This window comes from Muntiacus reevesi, chromosome 3, assembly GCF_963930625.1.
Source record: "Muntiacus reevesi chromosome 3, mMunRee1.1, whole genome shotgun sequence".
NCBI classification, from domain to species: Eukaryota; Metazoa; Chordata; class Mammalia; order Artiodactyla; family Cervidae; genus Muntiacus; species Muntiacus reevesi.
Genome location: NC_089251.1, coordinates 116,878,112 through 116,904,268, shown reverse-complemented (window position 1 = coordinate 116,904,268; position 26,157 = coordinate 116,878,112). Strand labels below are relative to the sequence as shown.

General features: G+C 48.2%; 1 protein-coding gene across 2 annotated transcripts in view; it reads right to left on the bottom strand.

Moving 5' to 3' along the window:
• Nucleotides 1-7,041, bottom strand: part of ZNF362 (zinc finger protein 362) — a 45,329-nt gene extending 38,288 nt beyond the window's left edge. Inside the window, exon 1 of one of the 2 annotated variants that reach the window (XM_065930339.1) lies at nt 6,792-7,041. The gene's annotated coding sequence lies outside the window, so the exon portion shown is untranslated. The remainder of the gene's footprint in view (nt 1-6,791) is intronic. The other variant, XM_065930341.1, reaches the window with a different exon arrangement.
• Between the last annotated feature and the right edge of the window lie 19,116 nt (nt 7,042-26,157).

Genomic DNA, 26,157 nt, shown 5'->3' with positions numbered 1-26,157 from the left:
CCCACCTCGGGGCCTTCACCCCTGGTGTTCCCTTTCCCTGGAATGCCCTCACCTGGAAAACTTCAAGCCAGATCACTTCATCCCTGAAGCACCTCTCCCCTACACACCCCATCATCATCACTGGGTACAGTAAATGTAAAAGCACCAAGCTATAGGACAGCCCTCGTCATAGGACACTGGTTCCTTTCCAGCAGGTACCAAAGTCTGTAATCACATCCTCAGCTGTGTTTGCCTCAAGTCTCCAGACCAGGGCGGTGACGACATTGGTCCCCGCCCCCCCCACCAGTGTCCCCAGCATCAAGCAAGGGGCCTGGTACACAGTAAGCGCTCGAGAAGTATTGCTGAGTGAAGGCGGGAGGTCCAGGCAGGCTGCAAGCAGATCTGGGTGGGGTATGGGCACACATGAGTGCACAGGTGTGCGGGAGGGATCCTGTGTAAGGCCAAAAGATCTAAGGCTGGTGTAAGATGCACTCACGTGTAAAACACACGTGTGCAAGAGTATGGCTGTATGCAGGTGATAAAACAGCATGCACATGAGTGTGAAAGGACCCAAGTAGGGGCAGGCAGGCGGCTGTGTGTTGGTTCCTGGGAGACACACGTGGGTATATGACTACCACGTGTAATCTGTGGGTGGCAGGAGTGCATGCATGTATATCACGTGTGTGGACACACACTCTAGCAGACCTGTCTTCTGAATGCCCGGCTCCTATGGCCCAGTTCAGGGTATCTCTGATAGTGTTTCTGAAATAGTCGGGCAGCCCCTCAAACTGGCAAAAGTTGGGTAGGGGAGGTAGGGTCAAAGGTGGATATGGAAGGACTGGGGGTGTGAGTATGTGTGTGCCTGATGTCTGGAGGGTGTGTCCATCACAACCAGGTGCCCCCTGCATTGAATCCCAGAAGGTAAAATGGCTAGATTATCCCCTCAAGGAGCATGAAGCCTTCGCTCAAAGCTCAGAGAAGGTCTCATAGGGTGAGGACTGCCCCCAAGGACATTCTGCCACATGGATAAGGCAGGGACAAGGCAGGATGCTGTGGGCCCCAGAGCCAAATCCCCAGGCCTTCCCCATACATCTTAACACTCAACACACCACTCAGCCCCCTCCCCAAATCCTTAGCAGCCTCCAGAGCCTGACCACAGTCCTGGCAGTCGGAAGCCGAAACCACAACCCCCAACACATTTCCGCGCCACCCACCTCTCAATCCCACCCAAGTCCAGGTGGGGCGCTGGGCCCTCTGCAGCCCTGTGCATCAGGGAACATTCCCCACCAAAGTGGAGACAAGGAGGGCGGTGTGACAGAGGGAGCCGCTCCCCTACCAGGGCTGTTGCTGCCTTTGACCCCAAGACACATACCATGGCAACCAAGTGGCACCTGGGGAGAGGAAAGCCCATCAAGCAAGGCATCCGGAGGTGTGGGTGGCCCTGGATGAGGCCCATGCCTCTCCTTCCCCGCTGCAGTCTCCCCAGTGGACAGACTGAGGTTTGGCTGGCTCATCTGTGAGGTCTGCCTTTCTTCAATTAACATGTGACTTTGGATCGAGTGGTTCTCCAAGAACTGGGTACACATGGGGCTACATGGAGACATCATTGTCCTTTTCCCATAAGTACACCAAGTCTGTCCAATACCCTGGACCAGAGCCAACCACGATGCTACAGAGACAGGAGGGGCTCGGGAGGCATGTATGTCTGGTGCCAGGTACACATACAACACCAGGCGCCGGGTGGCCTGCCCCCAGGGAGCTCACAACCCAGTGGGGAGAAAGAAGCTACTGCAGTCACAAAACCACAAGGTCAAAAGCACTGGGAAACCATAACGCTAACATCATTTTCCAAATGTTATTCACAGGATAGGTGCAGCACTTTACCCTCTGTAAAGATGATCTTTCCAGAAATGACGATGGTCTGACAAACAGAGGCTGGGGGGCCTGGTCAGGAGGGAACTCCCCACCACTCTAGCAGAGATCAGACGCCCTCTTGTCAAGGATGTGGGAAGGGGATTCCCGCTCCGCGCAGGGGTCGGGTGAGTTTGGGCTTCCCCTCAACAGCTGTGGGGTTCTAAGGCGGAGTCCTGGAGTGCTGGGTTCAAGTCACACAATGCGCCTGATGAGCTCTGTGGACTTGGCCAAGTTACCTCCTGTCTCTGTGCCTCCGTTTCCTTAGCTGTAAAATGAGGGTGATAACAATGAGGATTAAGCACGTCCATGTTTACAAAGCCTTTTGGAACATGGCCTGGCACAAAGTGAGCACTTGGGGTCACTAAATAAATAAGGCAGTGAAGAGCCTCTATGTAAGGGTCTAAGCCCCAGATCGGAGCTTCCCTGGTGGCTCAGTGGTAAAGAATCCTCCTGTGATGCAGGAGGCTTGGGTTCGATCCCTGGGTCGGGAAGATCCCCTGGAGAAGGAAATAACAACCCACTCCAGTACTCTTGCCTGGAGAATTCCATGGACAGAGGAGCTGCAGTCCATGGGGTAGCAAAGAAGTGGATAAAACTTAGCAACTAGACAGCAACAAAAAACCCTGGATTGGATCAAATGCAGACTCCAGTGTCAAAGGTTCTGAGTCAGAAAACTTCTCAGATGCCAAGTTCTGAGATTGGAAGAGACTGGGATTCTCAGATCCTGTGATTTAATCATCTCATTATTTCCTGACAACAGCCTGGAGCCTCCCGAGGGAGAAGAGGGCAGAGAGCTCGGTGTCACTTCATCTCCCAGGAACTGCCCTGCTGCAGGGCTTCTACCACACCCGGGCTCCCCGGCATCTCCTCACCTCCATCAAAGCCACGGCCACCCTGCGCTGGACCCACTTGCCCACTCACCTGTGTGGGGTTTAAGCACCTGCCAGCCGTGCAGACAGGTAAGAAGTGCAAATAAATACGTACAGGAAGAAATTTCAGATACTGGTAAGAGCTGCAAGGGCTGATGTGACCATGAGTGACAGTGGGAAGCTATTACAGAGCAGGTGGCCAGGGAAGCCCCAACTGAGTCAAAACAGGTGAAACAAGAAGGTACCAGCCATGCAAGCATTCTAGGTTTGGGTGGATGTGCAAAGGCCCGGCCAATAGGCTTTGTAAATTCGAGCTGCAGAAAGGAAGTTGGTGTGGCTGAACGTGGTGAGACTGGGAGACAGGGGAGCTGAGATGGAGGTGCAGGCAGGCCCAGACCATGAAGGGCCTTGTGTGATGTCCTCGGTCAGGTCCAACTCTTTGTGACCCCAAGGATTGTAGCCTGCCAGGCTTCCCTGTCCATGGAATTCTCCAGGCAAGAATACTGGAGTGGGTTGCCATTTCCTCCTCCAGGGGATCTTCCTGACCCAGGGACTGAACCTGTGTTTCTTGAGTCTCCTGCATTGCAGACAGATTCTTTACCACTGCGCCACTTGGGAGGCTCATAAAGGGCCTTGTAGGCCCCTAAAGGACCTTGGGTGTTTGGGTCTTTGAAATGCTTAGGAAATATGAGAAGAGTTTCAGCAGGGGAATGACAATGTTAAACAAGGTTTACAAGGTCCCCAGATCATTGGGCTCATTCTGAAACCATAATGGTTTTCAAAATCAAGGCAGGGCCTGACTTGGTAACCAACAATCCTTGATGCTCACCGAGGTCCTATCACGTGCCCGGCCAGGGCAGGGAGAGGTCGCAGACACTCTTGTGGTGGTTCCCAACAAGCCATGAGTAATAGAGATTACCCCATTTTAAAGATCAAGAAGTAGAGGCTCAGAGAGAAGAATGTGCCCAAAGTCATACAAGCCATTCACCACACTGTTAAAAAAAAAAAAGGATCTCGGTCCCAGCACCCAGAATCAGCATTACAAGAGTATTTTCAAGCCTCTACTCAGAGAGACCTTCCCTGGGAACTCATGTGGCACCCACAAATACTGCCCAAGCTAGTGCTTTCTGCACCCTACTGGCTTTGGAGCCCTCAAAGACTGTACTTGTATATCACATGGCTGTCCAACCCGGACTAGGTAAGCTGAGGATTGAATGGATGGATGGACTGATGGACAGGCAGATGAATGACTACTGAAATGACTAACCAATAAATTAACAAATGTACAATGAAAGAATAAAGGAATAATCTAGCAAACTAATGAATGAACTAATGGATGGAGATGAAGGAAAGAAGGGAAGGAGGGAGAAAAGAAAGGAAGGGACTCACAGAAAGGCAGGGAGGTATCTGCCCAGGGAAGGGCTGGAGAGAGACTAGTTTTGGCCATTATAATGCCCCCGGCCCCATCACTACAACCAGCAACCAGGATATCCTGGGCCCGGTGGAGTCTCGCGACTAGGTAGAGTGGTTCCGTCTCCCTCTGAGTGTCTCACAGAGAAAAGAAGACAGGAGACCATGGCTCTGCTCCTAGCTGGGACCCAAATTGCTGGGTGACTTCAAGCCAGTGGCTTCCCTTCTCTGAGCCCAGGTGAACTGTCTGGGCCTTTCCAGCTCTGACAGTCTTAAGGGGGCAGGCTTCTACTTTTTTTTTTTTTAACACAGTCACTGAGGTCAGTAGATGAATCTGAAAGATCAAAAACTAGAAGTTAGGAAAGACACCTGCCCACAAGTACCAAAATCTACCCAGGAAAAGGCTCCCTGGACAAGGAATCCAGAAGCCTGAGTTTAAGCCCTCCTCTGACACTGCTCAACCTCTCCAAGCCTGTTTCCTAAGTTTTAAAATGGAGTTAAGTATCTTCACCTTGACAATTTCACCCAAATGAGTTTCTGGGAGAACCTAATGTGATAACAACCATGCACTACACCCAGGCAGGATTATGATGGTGGGGGCAGGGGGACGAGTGAAGGTAGACATGCTCTTCCATTCCAGTCCAGTTCTGTCCAAAATGACTCTTCCAGGAGTCAACCTCCACCTCCCCTGCCACCCTGCCAACAGAGAACAGTGGAGAGAGCCCAGATGTGAAAACCTGAACATCTCTGTCTCAGCTCTCCTAACTGGCAGTGTGACTTTGGGCAAGTCGCTTCCCCTCTCTGGACTTCAGTTTCTCCATCTGAAAAATGCCTAGCTTAGTTCCCCTCTGGCTCAGACATGCCAAGTTCTGCAGCCCTGAATCCCTAAGCCCCAGCCTTCAACCCCTGGCTCTGCCTGAATTCAGCTCACCCTGCCCAGTGGAGCCAGAACACAGGAGTGACTAGAGGGGTCTTGCCTCCAGGAAACCTTGGGGCAGGGGATAAACAGGCTCGGGGTCCTTCTAGGACAGACAGACTTTTCCAGAAGGGCAAGACCAGGCCCAACCTGCCCAGGCGCCTTGGACAGCGCCAGCCACCCCAGACCTTGTAGACCTTGAGAACCCTTCTGTAGCCTGAAAGCCAGCAAGTCCTGACCTGTCCAGAGAGATGCTCCAGGAACTTCACCCAAGTCTAAACTGCATTCAACAGGGAGCCTCCAGGATGCAGGGCAGGGATGGCAGAGGCGGTAAGAGCACCCCCGCCACCACACAAACTCTCCTGCCCCTCCCTTCAGACAGGACCCACTGGGGCTGCCGGCCTGCCCACAGCCAAACAGCCAGCCACCTGAGGGCATTCACCCAGATGCCAGCTACCAGGGCCAGAAGGCCCACCAGGGGAAGGGGCTGTCGGGCAGGGAGCCACCCCGCACGGAGGGCAAGGTTTCCGCCTACAATAGGGCCCTGGCCACCCATGAAGGAGACAGGCCCACCCCACCCCACCCCCCACCGAGCTCGCAGCTCTGAGGGTTGCACACTGCTCCAGGGCACGGTGGCAGACAGCAGGATTATTTCCTCATGCCAAGGGTCTTAGCTGGAAACCCGGGGCCCTCTCAGAGCCCCTACTGCCAACCCTTTCCTCCAAATTTGAGAATACAGTTCCTTACAATGCCTCTTCCAAAAGACATTTCCCCGTCCCCGAAGCCCCCATCCCCAACCTTCCACAATCCCCCCCCGCAGCTCTGAGGAAATGGGCAGTTAACTTTTCCCAAAAATCCCGCAAAGGTGGCTGGCTGGGGGGGAGAAATGCGCCCCGAGATCCTTTCGCGGCATTTCACCGCCTTCCAAAAAAAAAAAAAGCTTAAAAAAAAAAAAAAGAAAACTTTCGGAGTTAACTTTAAATTTCCAACCCTCCCCCCCAAATCGCCCAGCGGCTTCCTTTTTTTTTTTCTTTAAAGTGCAATTGCATTGTGTCTCACCTCCCCGAAAGGCTCGCGGCTCTCGCCAAAGAAAAGGAAAAAAGCCAACCCTTCGGGTGCCCCCTCTGCTTCCAGCCGCCTCTCCCACATTCTCAGACAGTTTTATTAAAATTTTCAGACAAAAGAAAAACAAAAATGGCAGCCTGGCTTATTTTTAAAACAGGACAGGGACGCCATATTCTGCAGATCTGCAAAAAAAGGGAGAAATCCGGCACTGGCCGCTCCACCGGGCCGGCTGCAAAGTGCGCGAACCGCGCCGTTTGCAATCCGTTTATTTGCATTAAGCCCCATGAATCATTGTTTACCGGAGAATTGCAGCAGGTTTGAATAGCCCGGCTTAAGAAAACACACACACGCGCGCACACCACACACACATACACACACACACACACACATACACGCACACTCGGAGAACAGACCAGACACGCCGCCGGAGACACTTCCTACCCCGCGCGCCGCTGCCGCCACCGCCGCTCCGGGCCGGGCCCGAGGCGCAGGCGGCCCCGGGCCCTCGGAGCGCCCCGGCCCGCGCTGACAGCGCCCGCGCCCCGGCCGGCCCCCCGCCCGCAACTCCGCGCAACTTTCCCGCGGGCGAGTGCCCGCCGCCGCCGGGCCCGCTCCCCGCGCCCCGGGCCCGCACGGACCTGGCTGTGCTGGCGGCGGCTCCGGGACGCGGCCGCAGCCCCGCGCCCGGCGGCCCGAGCAGGGCCGGGCTGGGGCTCCGGCTCCGGGCTCCGGCTCCGGCTCGGTGCGGAGCCGCGCGCAAACCTTCCGGGTCGCCTGCTGTTCACTTCTGGGTTCTGCAAGCGCCGAGGCGGCGGCGGCGGCGGCGGGAGGCTGGGTCTGCAGCGCCGCGCGGCCCCCCGTGCGCTCGGCGAGCCCCCGCGCCAGGCGCCCGGCTCCGGGGGGGCCGCGTCGGGCCCCCGCCTCTCCAGCTGCGCAGCCCGTCCGGCCCCGGGGGCTCCCGCGAGTGGGCAGCGCCGGGCTCCGGCGACGGCGCGCGAGGGGAGGGGGCCGGGCGGGGGGCGGGGGCGGGCCGCGCGCTGGGGGCCCCGCTCGGGCCCCGGGGCCTCGTCTCGCGCTCGCCGCCGCCGCCGCCTCGCAAAGTTGCGCGGCGCCCCCCGCCCGCGCCGCGCCGGAGGCAGAGCCACAAAGGAACTCCTCGCCCCCCTCCGCCCGCCCGAACCGCGCGGGGAGGGCACCGGAGCCCGGCCCTAGGCCAGCCCCTTCCCCAGCGCGGGGGCTCCCGGGGCCCCGGCGGCCGCGGCCATTGTCCCGCCCAGGCCGGGCCGTCGCCTCGCCGCCCCCTCCCCGGCGACGGCGGGCTGGGGGACCTGGGCCTGCCGGGCCGCGGCCCGGATCAGGCCGAGCCTGCGCGGGGCCAGGCGGCGCCCGGGGGTCTTCCTCGCAGACCGCAGGCAGGAGGGGACCCCTAGGATGGGGCCCCCCACACCTGATAACCAACGATCGCGTTCAAAATCCAGCCTGAGAATTGTATTTTTTTTAAGTCGAGGACACGGGGATGGGGGCAGAAGTTTGTACATGCCAGGCCACCCCTCCCTCAGTAAGCTCCAGCCCTCCCTGGCCCTAGGCCCGAGCCCCCAGAGGGTGGGGCCGCCGGAGGCTGTCAGCGGCTCTCCTCGCCGAGTCTCTGAGAGGTGGCACCGGCTGTCCCCCAGCTCCAGACCTCTGAGCCATCTGCGTGTGACTCCTCCTCCCGCCTCACCCTCCCCAGCCAATCAGTCACCAAGTCCTCCCGAATCGGCCTCCCGGGCTGTGTCAGCTTCCAAACTTCACTTCTACCTGAGGAGGCGGCCGGTCCCTGGGTCCTTTCAGGGGCTCAGACCTCCTGCGACACTCAATGCCTCTAGGTCTCTAGGTCTGCCTCTGCCTCATCGGACCTCTAGGTCTCGATGAATCCGAGGCTGGCCTTACCCTCAGGGAGCACCCAGTCCCTGGGGAAGGACACACATAAACAATCACCTGCCAGTGTTAGCCTTCCTCCGGGAAGCATTTCCCAAGTGGTTAAATAGTGATTTAGGGCCTCCTATCAGACACCCGCGCTGGTTGGCTGGAAACACAGTTGTGAGCAAATTGGACCAAGTTCCTGCCCTCATGGAGCTTCCAGTCTAGCACAGGATGTCAAGGTTGGCGGACTCCTGTGGACCGTCTGTGAGAAGTCCCAAGCACAGTACCTGGCGCAGAGCAGAGTACAATACATGTGCAGTGCTGCGTGCTAAGTCGCTTCAGTCGTGTCTAACTCTTTGCAACCCTGTGGACTGTAGCCCGCCAGGCTGCTCTGTCCATGGGATTCTCCAGGCAAGAATACTGGAGTGGGTTGCTGTGCCCTTCTCCAGGGGATCTTCCCGACCCAGGCATCGAACTCAGGTCTCATGTTTCCTGCATTGGCAGGCGGGTTCTTTACCACTATTGCCACCTGGGAAGCCCTACAATAGGTATGTGTAGTGGCAATTAGTTGTAATTATAAAGGGGAAGGACTTGTAGGAATCAGGGAGAAGGTCATTCTTTTTTTCCTCAGGGAGCTGAAGAAGCTTTTCAGAAATTAGTTCCGGCATGAGCTGGTTGGGAAGAAGGGACAGTTTTCTGGTTTCCAGGAAAGTAGGGGTGATAAATAATCAACCCACGTTGAGAAGTTCGGGGAAATGATAAGCTAAGAAATGGAAGAGGAGACAAATATCTCATGCAGAAGAATTTGAACAACGCTGTAAAGCAACAATACTCCGTTTAAAAAATACACATTTAGGACTTGCCTGTTGACCCAGTGGCTTCCTTGGTGGCTTAGTGGTAAAGAATCCACCTGCCGATGCAGGAGTCATGGGTTCCGTCACTGATCCAGGAAGAACCCACGAGCTTCAGAGCGACTAAGTCTGTGAGCTACAACCATTGAGCTTGTGCTCTAGAGCCCAGGGGTCAAAGCGAAACTACTGAATCCATAGTGCCACAGTTACTGAAGCCTATGTGCCCTAGAACCCATGCTCCAAAACGAGAGAAGCCAGGGCAACAAGAAGCCCATATACCGCAACTAGAGAGTAGGCCCCCCTCTCCACAGTTAGAGAAAAGTCCGTGAAGCAACAAAAACTCAGCACAGCCATAAACAAATTTTTAAAAACTTAAAAAAAATTTTTTAATGTACATTTTGAAAATGAATTTGAAATAATTTATGTAGGAGGTCAAGGAGGTGGAAGATAATTCCCCACTCTTTGGGGGTGGTTTACAAGGGTGACTTCCTTCCAAAGTGTACAGTATGTAAAAGGAGGAAAAGAGAAACAGTAGAGAAGCCAGACAACTGCCTCAGCCAGGTGATTGAGGCCAACATCAGCAGTCACAAATCACATTGACAGTATGTATGCTTGACAGTATATGAGAAAAATGACACTTACCTCTCTCTAGTCTTCCTTCCAATAATCTGTAATTTCAGTCATACTAGATAGTAGTAGAAAGTAGAAAGTGAAGTCACTCAGTCATGTCTGACTCTTTGCGACCCCATGGACTGTAGCCTGCCAGGCTCCTCCTACCAGGGGATTTTCCAGGCAAGAATACTGGAGTGGGTTGCCGTTTCCTTCTCCAGGGGATCTGCTAGAATAGTGGGGCATCCGAAAAAAAAAAATATCTAACTAGTACTCCTCAAAACTGTCAAGGTCATCAAAAAACAAGCCAGGTCTGAGAAACTATCACAGCCCAGAAGAGTCTAGAGATACACAACAACTAAATGTAATGTGGCATCCTACGTGGGATTCTGGAATATAAAAAAGACATTAGACCAAAAACTAAGGAAATCTTAATAAACAATGAACTTTCGTTAATAATAATAAATCAGTAAAAGTTTTCATCAGTAATTGCAACCAATTTTTTAAAAATATACTAACATAAAATGTAACTTATATGGAAAACTGGATGGAGTAGGGGACATACAAGGACTCTTAATATCTTCTCAATTTTTTTGTAAACCTAAAACTGTTGTAACAAATAAAATCTAATAAGAAAAATTACTTAAAATACACACCAATCCATGTGATTGTTGATGTCATTGTTGTTCAAGGAAATGGTGCTTGACACAACACCTAACACATTCTAAGACCACAACAAATGTTATTATATTATCATCACCATCATCACTGTAATTCTAGGCACTAATATCACAGGCAAAGGCACTGAAGTTTATGGGGGAGAGGGAGATGGGAGACAGAACCCTGAAGGCTTTGACTGTTGCTGAGCTGGAATCTTCATAGGGGGTTTATAGAGGAGGGTCACATTATCTGGCCCTGCCTCACCAGCCTCCTGTCTAACCACCTGGAAAGCTCTGCTTCAGTCAGACAAAGTGAGATGCTGTCTCAGGCCTGACACTTTCTCTTCCAAGGCCTTGGCACATGCCGTTCCCTCTACCTGAAATACCCTCCCTTGTCCTTTCATCCCACCTTTCCTGGTCACTTTTACTTAGATGTTCTCTAAAAAGCCTTCTGGGACCATCCCAGAGGTTTTTAATATCATCTGAATGGAATCAATGTGGGTTGAGGTGCAAGAAACCAGATGTGAAGAGATTGAGCTCATCTCTTTGTCATTGGTACCCAGACCCCTCGACCCCAAATCCCAGCACACTGGACCCTGCCCCTTCCCTGAACACACGGTGCACCTTCTTGATTCCAGGTCTCTGCTTATCCTGTTCCCTCTGCCTGGGATCCTCAGTTCTTTTCACCCATCTCTTAACTCTCTGGCAAACACCTACTTATCAAGGCTCAGCTCAAACATCACCTCCTCTGGGAGGCTCTTCAAGGTCCTCTGCATGGGGAGAGACACTTTATTCTGGTTCCCAAGAGCACCAGAGTCCTCTGGCCACACTGCTGGTGAAGCACTGAGCGTGGTGCATTAGAATATATATTTGCTGAATGGAAGGACAAACGACAGAGTGAATAGCAACCCACCCTTATCCTCTCTGGTGCTTCCCTTGTAGCTCAGTTGGTAAAGAATCCATCTGCAATCCAGGAGGCTTGGGTTCGATCCCTGGGTCGGGAAGATCCCCTGGAGAAGGAAATGGCAACCCCCTCCGGTATTCTTGCCTGGAGAATCCCGGTGGACAGAGGAGCCTGGCAGGCTACAGTGCATGGGGTCGCAAGAGTCAGACACAACTTAGCAATTAAACCACCACCTTATCCTCTCCAGTTCTTCAAATCCTCCTTATTCTCCTCCAGGAACCCCTCCATGACTACTTCAGTCCATTGATCTGCCTCCCTCTCTCTTCTTTATCTTTTTTGGCCATGCTGTATGGCATGTGGGATCTTAGTTTCCAGACCAGGGATCGAACCCATGTCCTCTACAGTGGAAGCATAGAGTCTTAACCACTGGACCACTGGAGAAGTCACCTCCTTCTTCTTTAATTTTTACAATTTAGTCTCTGGTTATATTCTAACTGTGTGTGTTCCAAGGGACACTGGAAGTCTGTTCCTCTGGAAGGTGAAGAGAAGTGGATCTTGGTGAGTTCTCCCACCGTCTGTTCCAGGAGACAGAATTTAACAAATAACCAAATGAATAATTAATTCATCTCACAAGAGCTTCAAAGGGGAGGTTGGAAGCGTCTGAGGAGGGGATAAGAGATCGAGGAGAACTTCCGAGGAAGGGCCAATGAAGCTGAGACCAGGGAAGAGATAAGAGAAAAGCATTTCTGGCAGAGAAAACAGTACGTGAAGGTTCTGGGGCAAAGAGGAGCTTCCTGTATCCCAAGGCCAAAAAGACAACTGAGTGCAAACGGAAAGAGGGGGACTGCTGGACACTGAGGGTCAGAAGTCCCAGGCAGGCTCTGGCACGGGTTTAGGATTTTAGTTTAAGAGCAATAGGAAGTCGTGGAGAGGTGAGCGTTAAGCAGAGAAGTGGCCAGATTTCTTTTCAAAAGGTCTCTGTGACTGCTGAGGAAAGAATGAAGTGGAATGGGGCAACGCAGGAGGGCAGGGAGGCCAGGAGGGGGACTTTCATAGTCTGCCAGGTGAGCAATGGAGATGGATTGGACCAGGCTGGCACTAGCAGAGGTGGGAAAAAGTGGACAAATGTGGGCCATATTAAAGACTTCGTGTCACCAGGACTTGGTGACAAATAGATGTGGGGAGTGAGGAAGCAAGAGGTGTCCAGGTGACTCCCAGGCACCGCAGCCCCATTCTGGCAAGTACAAGGCTGACTTCATAGCATTGCATCCCCAGCCTGTTCACAGTGGGACCCTTGATGCCGTGAAATTTCCATCTTCCTCTCCTTGCCCTTCAAGCTAACTGCCTCTTCATCCAGCAAACAGGGGTGTACCTCCCATTAGAACTGAAAACAACAACCTGGAGCCTCATCACAGACACCTTCTAATTGCACCCCCATAGGATCCATGGGATGATGGATCTATGGGGCTGGCAGGGATGTTACCCGCCTTCACAGATGGGAAAACTGAGGCCCAAAGAAGGGAAATGGTTGGCTAAGTTTGGGGTCAGGTTTTCAGCTGAGGTCCTTGGACTCCTGGCGCAGAGCTCTATTTGCAGCAGGGCCTGGTGCCTGGTGAGAGCTTTGTGGTGTTAGCTGAGTGAATGAATGAATGAGCATGTGAGTTCTCTGCCCACTCAATTCTCTTTACCTTTGTTCAGTTTGTTTCTCTCACGATGGCCATAGACTTTAGAGTTAATAGATTAGGTTTAAGAGGTCAATAGAACTAGGTTGAACCTCAACTTTTTCTCTTATAGGCTGATGGTTTTAGGCAAGTTTTTTCTCTCTGTACTCTCGTTTTCTCATTTGCAAACTGAGCATAGCAATACCTACTTCACAGGGGAAATAGGAAATGAGATCATGTGTGGGTTAGGCAATTGCAATGTTAACTACCCGTACTTATTTCAGGAATCCACTCCCACCTTATCTCCTCAGGAAAAAAATCTTCCTTGAAAACACCCACCCCCTAATAGGAACTTCTGTAATCTTCAAGATGCTGCCATAATTCTATAAATTTCTCCTTTTTTGCACACTTATCCCTGATGTAATTCTGCATTCATATTGCTAATCCTTTCATTGGACATTAGATGGCAAATTGGATAGTCCATACATATTTTTGCATTCATTTGTTCAATTAAAAATAATGGGGACTGAATTTTTGAAGACGTGGAGGTTCAGAAAATGAAATATGTGGGCACTGTCTTGAGATGTGAGGATGAGTAGGAAAATGGAAGAGCTTGAGGAGAGAGGTGGCCAGTGAACAGGGGGCTGCAGGATTTGTAAGCAAAGTGATATCTATTATTCCACTTTCTGCTCATTGTGTCACTATGATACAACCCCCATTCTGTTTCTTTAAGGTTTTAGTAAGATGAAGTGTATGCTGAATGATAGGTTGGCCTGGATTAGGAGAGAGGAAAAACGGGGGAGGAGAAAGTCAGAACTGGAAGGGACCAGGACTCTAGCTCACTGGAATTTGAAGAAACCTTGAGGACATCATTGGATTTCCACAAAGTGTGAGGCAGGACATGCCAGTCCATTTTTATTTAAATCTCAAAGAATTAGGAATCTGGCCTCTAGTCGGGAAGAATGCTGTGACTTTTTAGTAATGAATGTCCTAGGCTGGGCGAGCATTCTTCAGGAGTTTCCAGGTCCGCAATTAAGCTTAGTACTTGCAGATGATACCACACTAATAGCAGAAAGTGAAGAGGAGGAGCTAAAGAGCTTCTTAAAGAAGGTGAAAGAGTAGAGTGAAAAAGCTTTCAAAAAAATAAGATCATGGCATCTGGTCCCATCACTTCATGGCAAATAGAGGTGGAAAAGTGGAAAAGAGTGGCAGATTTTATTTTCTTGGGCTTAAAAATCACTGTAGACAGTAACTACAGCCATGAGATTAAAAGGCGCTTTCTCCTTGAAAGAAAAGTTCGACAAACCTAGACAGCATATTAAAAAACAGAGCCTCACTTTGCCTACAAATGTCCATATAGTCAAAGCTACGGTGTTTCCAGTAGTCAAGTGTGGATGTGAGAGCTGAACCATACAGAAGACTGTGTATTAAAGAATCAATGCTTTCAAACTGAGGTACTGGAGAAGACTCTTGAGAGTCCCTTGAACAGCAAAGAGATCAAATTAGTCCATCCTATTGGCCACCTGATGAAAAGAGCTGACTCATTGGAAAAGACCCTGATGCTGGGAGAGATTGAGGGCAGGAGGAGAAGGGCGTGACAGAGGATGAAATGGTTGGATGGCATCACTGACTCAATGGACATGAGTTTGAGCAAGTTCTGGGAGCAAGTGAAGGACAGGGAAGCCTGGTGTGCTGCAGTCCATGGTGTCACAAAGAGTCGTACCCGACTTAAGACGGAACAACGACAAGACTGTCTTAGTCGTCTATGTGTCTCCATCATCAGTAGTGAGCTGGGGGTGGTGGGATAGAGGAAGGCACAGACAGAAAGCAGGGATGGGGGGAAGAACAGAGCCAGAAACAAGTCAGAGCCCTAACCAGGCAGGGCAGGCCATGTAGATCCTGGTCCAGACTCTTAATAACATCAGTGAGCTGGGGTAAGTTATGTTGCAGCTCTGGACCTCAATTTCTTCAACTGTGAAATGGGTCAAGAGCACCTGGGGCAAGTTGTCAGTGAAAAGTCTGAGTGCTTTGAGATCAGACACACAGGGTGCAAATACTGACTCCCATGAGCTTTAGGACCAGAGGGCATCTTAGTCTGCTCCTTTATCAAATGAGAATAATCATCCTTGGGTTTTCCTGGTGGCTCAGATGCTAAAGAATATGCCTGCAATGCGGGAGACCTGGGTTTGATTCCTGGTTTGGGAAGATCCCCTGGAGAAGGGAACGCTACCCACTCCAGTATTCTGGCCTGGAGAATTCCATGGACTGTACAGTCCATGGGGTCACAAAGAGTTGGACACGACTGAGCTTTCACTCACATCCTTATTTCACAGGGCAGTGTGTCAGGATTAGAAATTGTATACAGCACCATCGACCAAGAGTTTCCTATAAGTGAGGCCCCTTGCTGGTTTTTTATGGGCATGATCTCACCTGGAGAATTACAGCACCCAGAAGCACAGTGCCCAGGGCCTGAAAGAAGCTCAGGGAGTGTTAATTCCCCCATCCCTACAGGGTCTAAGAAGTTCATGGGTATGGAAGGGCCTTATCATCCACAAATCACCTTCAGAAAGTGATGGCAGTGACTATTTTATTTTCAGCCCTTTTCCCTAGCTGGTCTCCACAAACCTCCAGTGACTGGCTGTCACAGCAGATCTAAACCCAGCTCTTTTTTATGACTGGCCCAGGGGCTGCCAGAGGAAAAGGGCAAAAGTGCTATAATGAAAGGGCAGACAATTACCTTCCCTTATAATTACCATTTGCAGTAATTAAATAATAATAGTCTTTTGTAGGCCCTAAGAACTCAAAGCAGCCCACATGGGTAACATCTGGCTCCCTTTTCCTCTGCCAGGAATTGTATGCCCACAAGGATGGGATGGGGAAATTGAGGCAAAGAATGGAATAAGGTCAGCCACTCCAAGCCACTCACAAAGCAGCATGTCAGAGTCATGGAAAAGTCCGTGAAGAAGTGACTCAGTGGTGGACAATTGGGGACTTGCATTTGAGGTCCCGGCTCCACTGCTCACAGGCTGTGTGACGCTGGGTGGCTAACTTCCCTCTCTGGTCAGCGGTCTCCCATAGGTAAAATGAGACAGAGCCAACGTGTGACCTGATGTGGGTCTATTGTCCTAGACTTCATTCTGTTCACATATAACACCGAGCAGTTCTTTTTATGCACTTTAGACGGCAAGAAAGAGAACTCCATCTCAGGCTAGCAAATAAGCAGGAAAAGGGGGTTACTGGCTCACAGAATTCAAGAAAAGCTGAACAGCCAAGCTGTACAAGAAGCAGAGGTCTCAGGAACAATCAGCTCAGGGACTAGAATACCTAAGGCCCCCCTCCTCTCAGCCTCCCTAGAACCAGTGCTAATCTTTCTCCAGAGTGCAAGGGCGCCAATGGCTACTCCAACCTGCAGATCAGAGCTTCAGCCTCTTAAAGGACTCTGCTCTCATTGGCCCGGCTTGAGTCAGGCATCCACTTTTGGACCAATCAAGTGCAGCCGGTAGGGGGCGATCTATAGCATCCCAGAGGAGCATTAGAGGGCCAGGAAGAGAAGGGGCAAGCTGCCTGGGGAGTAGTAGGGAGCACTAGGCAGGCAAAATCATGGTTATTCGCTAAAAACAAAAATCCCCACAAGACTGAAAGGGAAGGAATGCCATTAAATCAAAGCAGTGGTATAAATCCCTGGGAATGCAGAAATACCTCTAGTATGACCTGGGGTGGGGTGGGGAGGAAGGAGAGAGCACAGGCTTGACTTCAGGCCCCAGTCCTGTCTGAGCATCTGAGCTGAGTACCTAGTCCTATCTGAGCATCTCTTCTTGACACTTCATCCACCTGGAGAGAGGCAGTTTCCAGGCTTCTCAATGACCTGGATGAAATACCTGCGTGCGGACATCAATTCATACTGCCTACTAGGCTGTTACCTTCTTTGAGCACAACAGCCTCCCTCTTTAGAGAAATTGCTGGGCTTCTTATTCCAACCAGGTGGTTCCAGTGGGGACCGAAGGGTCACATAACCCAAACCAGGCCAATCAGAATCCTTGTCCTGGACTTTCCTTGGTCACCTAAAGCCATGGCCCCAGGAGAAGCCATCTGAGAGACTAGAAATCTCATGCTGAGAGGGTTAGAGTCCAGAGAAGGTGCTGGCAGCACCCCAAGACCTCAGCCCAGCCACCACAAAGTTCGGCCTAACGGCATCCCCTCCCTTGGTTTGGCTACAATACGCCAGTTTATCCTTGGGCAGGTGTACTAGTTTTTCAGGGCGGTTGTGACAAATTATGACAAACTTGATGGATTGAAATTATTCCTCTCTCAGTTCTGGAAGCCAGAAATTTTGAATCAATATGTGGGCAGGGCCACACTCCCTCCTCAGGTTCTAGGAGACAATCCTTCCTGACCTCTTCCAGATTCTGGTGGCTCCAGGCGTCCCTTGCCTGTGGCTGCAAACATCCAATCTTTGCTTTGGTCTTTACACAGCCTTCCTCTCCTCTGTCATTTACGGGCACACTTTTCATTGGATTTAGGGCCCATCCAGGTACTCCACAATGATCTTACCTCAAATTCTCAACTTAATTACATCTACCATGACCATTTATCCAAGTAAGGTCATGTTCACAGGCTCTGGGGTTTAGGACAAAGACAACATTTTGGGGGTGCTACCATTTAACCCATTATAGCAGGTGTTATGTCCTTGTAGCCAAAAGAACCCTCACTTATGATGCCTTGCTCGGGTCAGGCATGGATCAGTCCTCCTCCCTTTGTCCTGGTCCTGGACTCTGAACAGCACTTTAAATACTAATTCCAGTTCTTCCCCGGTGGGCAATACTAATTCCAGTTCTTCCCCGGTGGCCAGGTGGTTTAGAATCTGCCTGCCAGTGCAGGGGAAAGGGGTTCAATCCCTGGTCTGGGAGGATTCCACATGCCACGGAGCAGCTAAGCCCACACACCACAACTACTGAAGCTTGTGTACCCTAGAGCTTCTCTGTACAACAAGAGAAGCCACCACAATGAGAAGCCATGCAGGGCAACTAGAGAGGAGCCCTCGCTCACAGAAACTAGAGGCAGCCTGTGGGCAGCTGTGAAGACCCAATACATAGATAAATAAATTAATTACTTCAAAATCCTTCCAGGAATGCAGTCCCTCTCTCAGCCTCAGGGTTTGTTTTGTAAACTTGGGGCCATCTATCTATCCACAGGGATGCTGAGTGGATTAAAGGGATGCTGAGTGAATTAAAACAAGACCCAGGCCCACAAGTTACACTCCACTCAAGCTTGTCACCTCAGGTCTGAAGGTAGACCCAGTACTCAGGTACAAAGGACACCCTTGACACCTGATTTCTTCATCAGGATCCCAAGAGTATGAACCTTGGGACCTGACAAAATCAAATTTCTGCTCCTGCAGAGCTGAGGGCCAAGGAAAGGAATCTGAAGGCTGATTAAATGAGGTTCACGGCCATGTGACTTCCCTGGTGGCTCAGATGGTAAAGCGTCTGCCTGCAGTGCAGGAGACCTGGGTTCGATCCCTGGGTCAGGAAGATCCCCTGGAGAAGGAAATGGCAACCCACTCCAGTACTCTTGTCTGGAAAATCCCATGGATGGAGAAGAGTGATATAGTCTACTGTCCATGGGGTTGCAAAGAGTCAGACACGACTGAGCCACTTCACTTTCCTATGGCCACGTGGGGGAAATCCCAGAGATAAGAAAAACACAATATTGGCAGGTCTTCCGTACTGGGTGCCTCCTCCAAGCCAGGTTCCACACTCAGGCAATTGATCCCCCTTTAATGCTTCCCATAATCCCATGAGACAGCTTTCACCAAAGTTTTACAAACCCAGTTTTACAAACCAAGTTGCTGAGGCTCAGAGAGATGAAGTCAGTGGCCAAGGTCACACAGCAAGTGAATGCTGGGGACTGGTCTGACTCCATTTCCTCTGCCTGTCTCCTTCTCACCCGCACAGTGGCGTGGGGTGCTTAGAAGCAGGGAGGGAGAGCATTCTGAAGCATCAACTGGGGGGTTCCCCTTCTAAAATGCCCTTGTGCCCCCAGTCCTTTCTCCATTGGGCTTTGATTCACGGTTGTATGCCTGGTGCCTGAAGCAGTGCCTGGCACACACCTGGCACTTGATCAATATTTGTTGCATGAAATAATTCCATTAGCTAGGGCACTCCTGTGGTTAGTGCCTCTGGGAAGAGATGACGTGATAGTGGGGGTGACAAAGGGCTCGTGTTCTGGACTTTTGTGTCGGAAGCCTAGGCCCAGATCTAAGATCGAAGAATTAAAGAGAACATGGGATAATCCCTGAGGAGGGCAAAGACACCTTCTCTGCACTCTCCAGCCTGCGAGTGAGGGGAGGTAGAGAAGGATGAGAGGGGAAGGGGAAACAAAGCTTGGAATGCGGAAGCCCTCTCCTGCAGAAGGGAACTCCAGAGGGCTCTTGGGATCTGAAAACAGAGGCGTGTGTGCAAACCCAATGGTCCTGGCGCCCTGCGTGGTGCAAGTGGGAAGGAAATATAGCCTCAGGGCTACCAATGCACAACCCGGGAATAGAGCACGGCTAGGAGGGGCTGGGAAGATGCTGGGACGCGGGTCTTACTGAGGCTTGGAGCATCCACAGAGCGCAGAGCAGCTTTGGAGCCATGTTCTCTGGTTCTGTGTGACCTTGGGAAATCCCCTACCCTCTGTGTGCATTACATCCATAACATGAAGAGGACTGTAATATCTCCTACTTCACAGGACTCGTGTGAAAGTGAAAGTGAAAGTCACTCAGTTGTGTCTGACTCTTTGTGACCCCATGGACTGTCTAGTCCAGAATTCTCCAGGCCAGAATACTAGAGTGGGTAGCCTTTCCCTTCTCCAGGGGATCTTCCCAAACCAGGGATGGAATCCAGGTCTCCCACATTGCAGGCGGATTCTTTACCAGCTGAGCCACCAAGGAAGCCCAAGAACACTGGAGTGGGTAGCCTATCCCTTCTCCAGTGGATCTTCCCAATCCAGGAATTGAACCGGGGTCTCTCACATTGCAGGCAGATTCTTTACCAACTGAGCTATCAGGGAAGCCCAATAGGGAAACCAAATAGGGACTCATGTGAGAATGAGCTAAATACCAGGCACTTTTGCTACTTAAATGGTTTTTGTTATCAACACATGAGCTTGGCCAGCACCCACTGCAGACTCCTAAGCGAGGTCTCCCTTATACTGCAGTGATGGAGTTGACCCTGGGTCCTGTCCAGCCTGCAAAGTCTACAAATTGAGATGATGTTTATAAAAACACTTTGCAAAACAGAAAGCGCTCTAGAAATGTCAGCGATTACTCACAGCAACTGCATTTCTTCTTCTTCCATCCCATCCCTAAATGATTCTTTCACCAGTCTGCAAACTTATAGGCACTTTTTCAACTTCCTTTTCCTTTAAAAAATTTTCTTTAATTTCATTCCATTATAAAAGCAATTCATGCTTATGATAGAAACATTTAAATCTGTGTATTAATAAAAGTCATAGGAGGAGGGGAAAATCTCCTTTGATGGCTAATATTTGGATGTATACGCCTCCAGTCTTTTTGTAGCCCAGGCCTTTTCACAAAGGCATTTTATCAAACTTTCATATAATTATTTTGAATATCTTTCTTCTCTTATTATAATGCATGAATAAAATTAGTACATAAAGGAAAAGAGAAAGAAAAAAGAAACGTAAGCCAGAATCCTCCAAGTCAGGATACAATGCACTCCTAGGTCCCGCTCTCCACCACCTACTTGGTCATTTTCTAGGACTTGTAATTTTTATATGGACTTTTTTAAGACTGTTGTGGAGACAACACTCTGGCTCCCCAAAAAGCATAAGCCTTAGAAGCGCAGCTGCCTTTTTTTCCCAATTGCAACATACCTTAAATGTCTGCCCCAGGGACAGAGAGGGAAGGAAGGATGAGATATTTACAACCTGCCCTTTCCTATCAAATGTCACTTGTGCCTTGCTAATTCCACCTCTTAATCCACTTCCGTCACGTTCTAGTCAGTAGGAAGTCTTGATTCCAATCATGGCTGGAGTTCCAACCTTGGTTTTTGATGTCTTAATGAATTTCAGTCCTTTCCTGAGTCTTTATAGGTATATTCTTGGGGTTATTGCTAACTGCTTGCTAGGCTCCACTTTAAAAGCCTGTTGTCCTATTTGACTTTTCATGGCATTTGTCCCCAGTGACCACTTTCTCCTGCTTGGCGTTCTCACCTCTCTGACTTCGATGACACCAGTGTCATTTAACTCTCCCTTTGCCCTCTCGTCACTGCTTTCCCATTTACTTTGCTGACCTCTCTTCTTCAGCCAGCTCTTAAATCTTGTTCTCCCTAGGGTTCATCCCCATTCTCTTTTCTCCGTGAAGTTTTGTCCATCCTTTCCAGGACTTGCACAAGGTTACTTCTCGCCACTCTCATAGGTCCTTCCAGCACCAGAACCACATACCCAGTGACTTGTGTATCCTCCCCTGGTGATACTTCTGGAGTCTGAGATTCCATCTGTTCACAGCCTCCTCGTCACTTTCCCACTTTCCTGTGATTCTTCTTACTGAATTGATATATTCCGCCCACCTTTTTCTGTTCACCCATAATGGATGGCTCAGTGTCATCTTCTTCCAGTTATCTCACATACCACTGGGTCCAGCTTAACCTGTGTAGGTATTTTTGGTTTTGTTGGGAGGGGGTAAATTTTCATTTTGAAATAATTTCAAATTTGTAGAAAAGTCACAACAATAGTACAAGAAACTCCCAAATATCCTTTACCTAGTTTCACCAATTGTATACATTTTGCCTCTTTCACTCTAAAAAGAGTGTATCTTTTATCTGTATATAGATAAAAATGTGTATCTATCTATCTATATATATATCTGCATACACACACACACATCTTGCCCCTTTCCATTAAATATTTCCTAAGGAAAAAAGTACTCTTAAAGAAAATAACACAATCATCAAATACAGGAAATTTAGCACTGATACAATTCTGTTTAGTCCACAGTCCATGTTCAAATTTTGTCAATTATTACTCCATTAATGTCCTTTGTAACTACTCTTTCCTAGTCCGGAATCCAATCTACAATGGCACATTGCATTTAATTGTCATATCTCTTAAGTCCCTTTCAATCTGAAACAATTCCCGAGTCTTTCTTTGTTTTTCTTGACCTTGACATTTTTAAAGATTCCATGGACAAGTTATTCTGTAAAATGGCTCCAGTTTTGGTTTATCTGATGTTTCTTCATGATCAGAATCAGATTATACATTTTTGGCAGGAGTACCACTGAAGGCTGTATCCTTTTCAGTGTTCTACTTGGGCACCCAACATCCAGAACAGACTCTCCTCTTACATATGACACAATTGTTTTCAGAGATGTTCATGAAATGGTATGAGTGATAATAATGATGCAGAAAAGAAACACAGAAATGCCAATGAAAATATGAGGAAACAGAAATATTAAAACATATTCTAGGACCAAAAAATTTAATGGATTAATGATTTTTAATTACATCAGTGTAGTTTTTAGAAGAAGGGAGAAAAATATACCTACATATTGGTCTGTCACTGAAATGCATAACTTAATAGCTTCTGTTTCTGTGCCATAACTGCTATAAATTTATCACATCTTCATCAGAATTGATCTTATTCATATTTTCATGCTTAATGGAAAGAATAACTAGATTGATAAATCTGTCCTTTTAGTTGTTCTAAGAATAGTTTTTATTAATTTTAATTTAGAAAAGTTTCTTTCATATGCATCAACAGATAAACAAATAGAAAAACAGGGGGAAGTTTCTAAGACACTCAAGAAAATCCCCTTTCACAATAAATCCAAGAAATTTCAGTGCTGCTCATGGTTTTGTTCCTTTCAAATTGATACTGATTCAAACAGCTCCACAGTGGAAATATTTCTATTGTACTTGGTTTAAAAAAAAAAATCTCCACAGTTTTTCTTCTTTCATGAAAACAGACAAAATGGCTGAAAATTGACATTCTATGATCCATTGTTTTTCAAAAGTATCCAGTTCTTGTTGAAAATGATTGCAGCATTCAGACATCTCCCTTTTATTTTTTCTGGCCGGGTAAGATCGGCATCTTTTATTTTCTCTGCTCTATTTTTCAAAATCTGATGATCATTTCTATGTAAATGGTCACTTCCTCACATTTGTTGTTGCATAGTTAATGAGCTTCTCCACAATTTCTGCCCACCAACCTTCAAGAAGCAATTTCAAAGCTTGATGTTTTATTATACAGGGATCAAAGCTGATTCTAGCTGCTTCAAATATTTCTGCATCTGATGGACCTCACCGAAAACTTCTCAATTGATCAAAGATAACTCAGGGGAAAATTGTCACACACCACAGAGAGCAAAATCTGAACTGGTTCTCCTTTGGATCGTGCAGTTCTTCAAAGGTTGAGGTTAACTTTTCCAGCCTTGTTTCTACTGCATGCACAGCTTCACGTGGAGCAATCGTTTTTGTCTGGGAAAGTCTTTTCACTGTTCCTCATTCTACAGCATTTTCCATCAATGAAGTGAGCCTGAAAAGATGACTACACTTTTTCTAAAGTTCAAAAAAATGTCACACATGGGGGAAAAACTCCAGGTAGTCAAACAGAATGTCAGAATTAAACTATCTGAAGATCAGTTTCTTTGCCTCCACTCTATTATTGCTTATCTTGAGTCTACTATTTAAATACTGGAATATATAGTACAATAGAGGTTGGGGGCACAAACTGCATCAAGGTTAGCTCGAATGGTTTCAAGAGCTGAAGTTGATGTACTCTAAAAAAAGAGTGGGAAAAAAACCCCACATTTTTCAGAGGCCACATATGCCAAGGTCAGCTGTATAACTGGGAATTCTCCAAATACACTTCTGCTTTGAACTCAATATTTATTAAAAAATAAGTCACTAAAATATGTTCATATGAAACACATGTGTGTATATATTAAATATATAATTAAAACTCAAAAGTAACAGTAACAATTGCTTAGATTATTTTCCATGTGGTCATCACAAACAGCAAATAAATTTTAGTCAGTTTTACTACTTTTAAGTTCTTTAGAAATACAATTCATCTCTTTATTGCCTGCACCCAGGGCAGTGAGCACACCACCAGATAGCTCCACCTTTGGTCCACCACTGATCCAGGACATCATGTCAGAAAGCACAGCACGTCAGCTTGTCCCAATATTGACGATGTTTGCCTCAACACTAGGTGAACGTAGAAACCACTGAAAAGGCACCGTATTTCCTTTTGTAACTAATAAATAACAAGGAGGAAGTACTCTGAGACCCCACTAATACCTTGTTCCTCATCAGGCTTTTACCCACTGGTTCTATAATACCATCCCTTGGTGATTTTCTAACTCTCATTCTATCCATATTTAGTAGTTGTCATTCTATGATAAGGAAAATACCATTTCCTTCTCATTCATTCATTCCTTTGTATCAATAGGGACTCATAGGTTGCTGTTTTACTCGATGGTGTATAATCCATTACTATCATTTATTATTTTGACTTTCAGACTGTCCCTGATACGGCCAGTAGGAACCCCTTTAAGTTAGCTCCTGTGTCCTTTTGAAGTCCCCTCATTGTTTGGAGCGATTTCTTACTTTCTGTGTAACAATATTTATAATGCATGGCAATGTGTGTATAAATACCTGTGTGTGTCTATGTACCAATATGTATATATGAGTACCAGGAAAATAGACCTAAGGGGTCCCAGAGGGAATGTTGGGGGTCTCCATTGCAGTCCATGTGTTGGGTCTTGCCAAGGATGTTGAAGCAAGAGAGAGCAAATCTGAGATCTCCTTTTGATTTTTGTCTACAAATCCCTCCAGAGTAAGTCTGCTGCCATTGTTCTGTCCAATGGTATAATTATCAGCCATTTATAACCCCCTATCGTTAATAGTATTTGATAATAATACAACAGGGGCTTCTCTCATGACTCAGTGATAAAGAATCTGCCTGCCAACACAGGAGACGCGGGTTTGATCCCTGAGTCGGGAAGATCCCTTGGAGAAGGAAATGACAACACAGTCCAGTATTCTTGCCTGGGAAATTTCATAGACAGAGGAGCCTCACAGGCTACAGTCCATAGGTCTCAAAGAGTCGGACCCAGTTTAGCAACTAAACAACAACAGATAATGCAACTGATACAGGTTGGGGGATTGGGTGGGTGTTCCTTGGCTCATGTGGTTCTCCCAGGGTTAATTCACCATGTTTGTGTTCCCAAGCTCTGAAGCAGCATACAACCATGTGAAAAACCCTCCTCCTGTATTTGCCTACTCAGACTCTTGTAGTTCAATAACAAAAAGACTGGGTGGCTTAAACAGCAGAAATTTATTTTCTCATGGTTCACAAGGCTAGATGTCCAAGATCAATGTTCCAGAAGGGTTAGTTTTCAGGGAAAACTGTCTCCTCCGCTTGCAGACAGCACCTTCTCACTGCATCTTCACATGGAAAGAGACAGTGAGCTCTATTGTCTCTTCCTCTTGTAAGACCAGCAGTTCTATGGGATTAAGGTCCCACCCATCTGTCTTTACTTAACCTTAATTATCACCCTCCCTCCAAGCAGTTACATTGGGGGTTAGAATTTCAACATGTGAATTTTAGGGGGACACATTTCTGTCAATAACACCTGCTTTGGCTCTGGCTTTACATCTTTTTTATACAACCTTGCCTTCCTGGAGGCATCCATTGGCTGAGGGACAAGCACCTGATCTAAGCTTGGCCAATCACAGTGTCTTGTTCTCCTCAGCTATGATCATTGGTCCATCCATAGGCACATGGTTCAAATTGACTTTCTAAGAGAATTTATTTGACAATTTGGAGCTGGAATCCTAATTTTTTAATGAAAGTATAGACAGTAAATATTTTCAATTTTGAGGGAAAGGGAGATATGATCTCTTTCAGAACTCTTCAATCTGTGCTGAACTCTGTCCTTGAAGGTGAAAGCTTTAGCTTTAGTGACTCAGTCATGTCTGACTCTTTGTGACCCCAAGGACTGCAGCCCGCCAGGCTCCTCTGTCCTTGGAATTCTCCAGGCAAGAATACTGGAGTCGGTTGCAATTTCTTTCTGCAGGTGAAAGAGGAAAAGGCAATATGTAGAGGAACAGTCCTGGCTGGATTTGTCCCATGGTGGGCTGGAGTTTGCTAGCTTCAGATCGACAATATAGAAAGATGGATAAAATGTGGGCTCATGACTTAATCATGTTCAAATCCTAACTTAATCACCTGGTATTTTTGCAAAAAAATATATATTATTTAACATCTTAGTGCATCAGTTTGCTCATCTGTAAAATATGGACTAAAAAATGTTTGTATTAAACAGACTGGATAATGCCAGTTGCTATAATAAACAACTCCAGTATCTCAGTGATTTAGCATAACAAAGAAGTTATTTCTTATGCTGTTCATA